At 42.9% G+C, this 6544-nt stretch overlaps 1 protein-coding gene across 1 annotated transcript in view; it reads right to left on the reverse strand.

Annotated features, from left to right (window-relative positions):
- The window catches only part of LOC4815882 (uncharacterized), a 44803-nt gene extending 40612 nt beyond the window's left edge, over positions 1 to 4191 (reverse strand). The window contains exon 1 of the mRNA XM_033382237.1: positions 4120 to 4191. The gene's annotated coding sequence lies outside the window, so the exon portion shown is untranslated. The remainder of the gene's footprint in view (positions 1 to 4119) is intronic.
- Between the last annotated feature and the right edge of the window lie 2353 nt (positions 4192 to 6544).

Raw genomic sequence — 6544 nt, forward strand, 5'->3', positions numbered from 1 at the left:
CAGGCGACTTACGGGCGTAAAAATTATGCAGCCACTGCATTAAAAAGCGCTGAAAGTGTTGCAGGACGCAAGCCAAAATCCCGAGGCATTAAACGTCGAACAGATGGCATCAATTTGTACGCAAAAGAAAAAAATACGAGCAGCGAATGAAAATGGAATGAAAAGAAAAGAAAAGAAAAACGAACGAAAAGCGATGCACAGAGAGTGGAAAATCATGGGTGAAAACTTGGGAATTCTTGGCATTCGAAACCCGAAAGGAAGGCTACCATTAAATTCCTTAAAGATTGATAGTTCTCCACATATTTACGTACATATGGCGGCTATACGAGTATGTATTCGATCTGCTAAATACATATTTGGAATGGGAAGATAATGATGCCGATCAAGAACATACTCGTAGACCACTCCGAGGATATCCATTACATTAAATTCGAGTGCACAAACATTTCCCGGCCAATGAATAGCCCAAACACTCACTTGACACTCACACTTGCACTCGAATAGAATGGTGGGGCAAACAACAATTGACCGAAATGCGAGTAAAATGTTGAAGGAAAACGATGCTTCTCTCTGGTCTCCCACTTAGCGCCCGAAGGCAGGAGCAGGAGCAGGACCCGGAGCCGGAGCACGGGCCGGGGCCGGACGCGAACCCATTCCGGCAATGTTGTAATGTAATGTAATGCGCGTGCTGCCAGAAAAAATAAAGAAAATGAGGCGTCAGCCGGGAGTCAGGAGAACGGGGTCAGGAGAGGGGGTGGGGGGGCAGGACGTTGGCAGCACAAAAGCCAAAAAGTGGCATAAAAAACGAAATCCTTCTTCTTTGCTGGTTCTTTTCGAAGCTCGAATGAGGAGAGGCCAAGGAATCGAGTCCCCATCGATGGGTTCAAAGTGTTGGCGAGGTCAGTGGAGCCCACATCCCCTCCCCCCATATGAGTGCACTCTGTACATGTACATATCTGCCTGTCTGTCTGGCTGTGCGAATGGGTCTGAGTGTGAGTGCATTTGCCCCACACGTTCAATATTTTATGGTGTCGCTTACAGGCATCGGAGGAGCCAACGAAAAAAACCAAAAAGGAGCAAAAATGGTAGACGGCAAAGAGGCTGTGACTGGGCTTTGGGGAAAACGGTTCAAATTACGCAGACTTCGAAATTAATATGGAAAGCGGCTGCTGAATCGGGAAAACCAAGCCAAAGAGAGTCCACATGGGGATGAGCAGGGGTCACGAGAAAGAGTAGACTCCCGGAAGATTACGTTAGAGAAGGAGCCCACTCACGGGAGGGTGGCAAGACGAGGCTGGAGAAAGAATTCAATCACAATTTTTTTGGAAATGGCATGGAGTGAATTCTCTTCTTGGGGAAGAAAGAATGTTCGTGACACGCGGCCACGCGGTGCCATCTCCAGCAGACATGGATGAGCAGGTGGTGGAAGGGAGGGCGGAGGGCACATGAAGAATAGGAAGGAGTGCCGGAGCTGGATAGCCCGTGCCTTCGGTCAATTGAAACGGTTCAAAGAACGCCATGGCCTGCGGTCTTTCCCCTCTCTGTCTTTCCCTCCACTTTACAGTGGCGTTCTTTTCTCACTGCTTTCGTGTCTCGTTCGTTTCGTTCTCTTTTTGGTCTTCTTGATATATATGTATTTTATTTTTTTTTTTTTATCGACACGCTCATATAAATTTCACTCTGGCAAATGGTTTTTATTGGCAGCAAAACCCACTGACCCTACTGACCCCACAGCAGCCCCCCCTCCCAATCACCCAATCGCCCAGACCCATCCCCCGGTGGCGGGGCCGAGGCTCAAAAAGGTTAAATTTGGAAAATTGGTACGTGATTGGATTCAAAGCGCAAAATAAGTGCGTCAGATGGTTTGGTTCCCTGGTTTTGCCTCCTCTTTTCCTACTTATTTCACTTATGGGAATGAAAATAAAACAGGGGTCTGGGCTGGGTGTGGGGATCGAAACGGTCTTTTCTTTTGGCACGCTGCTTGCCTCGATTTGTAATAAGAAATGTGTTTTCTCATTCGCCAGGAAACTCGAGAACATCTATGGGGTATATTGTGCTCGAAGATCTGTATCTATGATCTGCATCTGGTAGAATGAACTTGCGTGTATTTTGGGGTACCGCAAACTTGCCAGACACGCCACAAATATGAATGTAAAAACCAAATCAACGAAAGAATCGAATTAATACAACTGGCAGTATAGCAGAAGAGCAACCCAAAGGGTATCTTTTAGTCGCTTGTAGTTGATTTTGTGGCTTTGAGGTTTTGTGTGTGTTTTTTTTGTGTTGCTTCCCCCTTTTTGAAAAATTAGAACTTTTGCCAGAGCAAGACCTCAGCGAGGACAACACATTCGGGCACTTGGCAAGGACCCAATATACGAGTATCCTGTGAGTATGCATATACTACATAGATGCCATATTTGCTGGCTTGCATACAGCACATCGGTGTGCGACTGAGTCCATATCCCTTGGCCCTCCATAAGTTTAAGTATTTGTGGTCTTGTGTTTGATTGCTGACCATAAAAGCGGTCATTTGTCTGTTGGCCAGTACGGCACAGGGAACTCAACTGCCGGGGGAGTCTGTAGCTAATAAGTGGATATTGGTATTTGGGCATCCATCGGGAAGAGACACCATGGCGTATGAGCAATATTTCGATACCCTTGCTTGGGCTGGCGTGAGAGCATTGCGAATGAGAGAAGCAGATTGAGGCATAGTAGTGTTCTCTAATATTCAGAAATATAGCAATGTATTAGTTCTAGAAGAGCACGCTTGAAATCATTTTTGATTTGTTGAATTTTGTGTGTAACTTTTATTGCCAGTCCATTTATTATATAGAAATGCTTGTATATGTATTCAGTGTAGTCTTAACTCAACCAATAATCGGTCTTACGCGGGCTACTTGTCCGGAATCAATAAACCAAAAAATAATAACAATAATAGTTGCTGTCCTTTGATTATTCATTTTCATCTACCAATCACAATTTTATTAATTTTAATTAAAAAGTCATCACAATATTTTTTCTGGAATTTGCATTCTCGGATTCATGGATGTCACGGATGTGCCCTCATTCGCGTGTACATAGCACCATAGAGCATATGCATGACAATTTACAGATTAATCTGTCAAAATGGCGCTGTTTTCCATTCTGTAACTGCTTGTTGTCATCATAATTAATTGGCATTTATAAAATGGCGGCGGCGCCAGAAAATTGCAATGCGAAAATGCAGTGGAGCCCCAGATCTCACTTCTGTGTGTGATTTTGCAACCGTCCGCAGCGCCATGTTCATAGAATCTGATTGCATTTAATCACATAATTGCAGCTAATTAAAACCGCAAATACGTTCAGTCGCTGACAATATCGATGAATGCTGAATGGCAATAGAAGTGCCTGCATATACTAGTGCTCGTACCGGTACTCGTATTCGAACTCACAGTCTCTGGGCTGGCTGCCTGAATTCAAATTTATTCAAGTAAGTATTGAGAGTATTCTCGATGACCTGCTCGAGGACCTGCTCGAGGCTCTGGCACATCATTAAATCACAGCAAAAGTTCACTGCAAATGCATTTCATTTGAAAGTCGTGACCCCCGGACTAGCGCTTGCCGCTTGCCACTCTGCCACTCTGCCACATAGTGCCACTCACAACATTGCAAATCAAGAGAACTGCCAGAGGCGGCTGTCAGAGAAACTGACTGACTTTGAGAGGTTAAAGCCAATGATCGACCAACAGATACTTAGCAGCGCACCAAAGAGTGCCAGAGAGATGATGGGCAACTGTTACACAAGTTTTCGATCTTTGAGATGCATTTAAATTTGCCAGAATCCCTGCGATGTGACTGGGGCTAGGTGATGTCTCGGAGAGTAGATTTTGACAGAAGACACAACTGTGAGGGAACTTGAAGCGGAACTGTCTTATGAATAAGATATAAGATGGCTCCAAGACTATGCTGATACTAGGGAGAAATCTCCGTGATGCCTACCATTTACTCGCCAAAGTTCACTGGACCCATGTGCTATCCCTTGAACCGCCCCCTTTGAACTACCTCCAATTAGACAGGTGAAATCGTGTTTATATCATGGAGATGATATGAATAGACATGCAGTAGAGGTCCAGGACTCACCTAGAGTGCTGTCGCTTTGGGCTGATCCGGATGTGGCTTGGCTTCGGTTTTAGTTGCAGGAAAACATAAAGCTGAAAGGAAAACGGGAAAACTTTAAATGAATAAAGTGTCAACAGGTGGCGTACGAAGGGATTTCACCTGCAAGGAAAATGCATTGTGCTTCTATTTAATGTACAGCTTGTACATACATACATGTAGATGTATATGTAAAATGTGTTTTTAATTTGTGCACTTGCTTTGTCTTTGGTTGAGAGTAATCCCTTTTTGCCTTAACTAAATTGTACTCTTTGTTCGACACAGCCATTCCTCTTTCCCGCTGCTCTCTCTTTTGGTTTGGTTTGGTTTGTGGAAAAGCTTTTTGTGGCAAATTTAATTTCGGTTTGGTTTCCTTTGGCAAATTCTCTGATTAATTTAAGCTCTCTCTAGTAATGCATAAATTAATGTTAAATAATGGCAAGAGTGGCAGCTGCCAGCGTTCACACAGGGCCCAGAGAGGGGCACGGGCATACAGTGAAGAGTGGCTAACATGGAGCAGCAGTAAGCGAATCTGAACTGAATCAATATACTTGTGAAATTATCGGTCAAACAGCTCTTCCCTTCCACTCCCTCAAACACGGGGGCACTGAGCGAAACGAGCGGGCCCAACAGGCAGCAGAAACAAGTCCAAAGTGCTTGTATTTCTCCCAGTGGAGCATCAATTATAAAATTTCAGGACGATGAATCGTGCGATGTGCGAAAAGGTTCTTTCCGCTTCATCGGTCTGATGCAGTCAGCCAGCCATTCACTCATTTACTCATTTGCTCATTACAGCCCAGCTCCGACATGCACTCCAAACAGACCGACAGACCGCCAGAGCGACAGACCGCCAGACCGAGAGCCCATTGCATGTCTTTCCAACGTGCCATCATTCATCATGGTGCTACATGGTTCATGGTGAGATCCACTGACAATTTGACATTGTTTAGAGTCTGACATAGACTCCGATGCTCACTCACATTTCCGAATCATTTCACTTACGGCTTGACACGAAAATGTCGAAAATGTTCTTGTTCAGTTTACTCTGCACAATGAAAATGAAATGGCAACATGGTTAAGTCTTCAGAAATTCATTTAGCATTCATGAAGCTGGAAATCATTCGATTCGAAACTTACAGAAACTGCTTTTACATTCAGAGTTTAAATGCCATTTTGTCCGCCAATTAACTACAAATTGGTTTTGACTTTTATGATCTGTTTGACAAGTCTTTCTTTTGAATTGGTTTTTCTATATCGGATATCTTAATCCTGTTTTTCTTTGTGTGTGTGTGTGTGTGTGTGTGTGTGCTGCTCCCAATGGTTAACCTATGACAATTTCCAATTACAATCAAATTTTGTGGCACAAAACATTTTTATATCCAATTCTGTGGTCATATTCGTTCGCCACACAAAAAGCAATAGCTGTCCTCAGTCCACAAACAGAAACAGCAGTCCCCCAATCCAGTATATGGGACTCTATTCTCTGTCCTTCGATTGCCTGTTGCTGATGTGGTTGGTTAGGCCCAATCAATTAAATCTAATGATATGAGATTGTAGTAGTATTGTTTTTGGCTTTTTTCTTCTTGTTATTTTTTTGTTGCTATCGGCTTTAATTGTTTCTCCTGCCGCAGTCCCTGCTGTTAATTTGTTGTTGCTTTGTTGATTTGTTGTTGTGTATCTGTTGGTGTTGCTGATATTGTTCTCTTGTTACGGACTACGCACATTCGATTCTGTTGTGTATTGTTGCATCTGCTCTATTGGTGCTGTGTACAGCTGCTATTAATTTGTGTGGTGGTGTGGGAGTACATTAAGCTCATTTAATTTTTAATGTAGATAGTTTTTGCAATATGTTTTAGCTTTACATGATGTTTTTTGTGAGTACGAGTGCATCTGTTGTTGGTGAAACGTATTTGTATATTTAACTGTTGTTGGTGTATTTAATTGTTGTGTTCCACTGTTGTTGAATATGCCGTTGGTGTAATTGTTTTTGTAGTTAGCTTTAATACTATCGATGGCGTAACTTATTAGTCTGTCGTTGTTGAAATTATTTGCGTAAATAATTGTTGTTGGTGTAGTTTATTTTGGCATACATTTGTTTGGGTTGGAATGTTATTGGTGTAAATGTATGGTCTAAAACTGTTATTGGTGAAGCTCAAATTTGTTGCTTCAGGTTTTGTTTTTGTGCAATTGAGGTATTGTTGAACCTCACCATACGAAAACAAAGAAACTTTACTTTGATATATCTTCAGATACAGCCATTGTTTGGACATGTGCTCTACTCATCCAGGGCTACAGCTTTACTTTTGTCTCGTTCAAAGCACTCGCAAAAGTTTTCATTAGGCACACCGTGCAATCGTGAAAATTTCCTACGTTTTCGCTAGAAACTTCGCCAATGCTGTCACTGCTGTTG

The sequence above is a fragment of the Drosophila pseudoobscura genome, chromosome X (assembly GCF_009870125.1).
Source record: "Drosophila pseudoobscura strain MV-25-SWS-2005 chromosome X, UCI_Dpse_MV25, whole genome shotgun sequence".
Classification (NCBI taxonomy): domain Eukaryota; kingdom Metazoa; phylum Arthropoda; class Insecta; order Diptera; family Drosophilidae; genus Drosophila; species Drosophila pseudoobscura.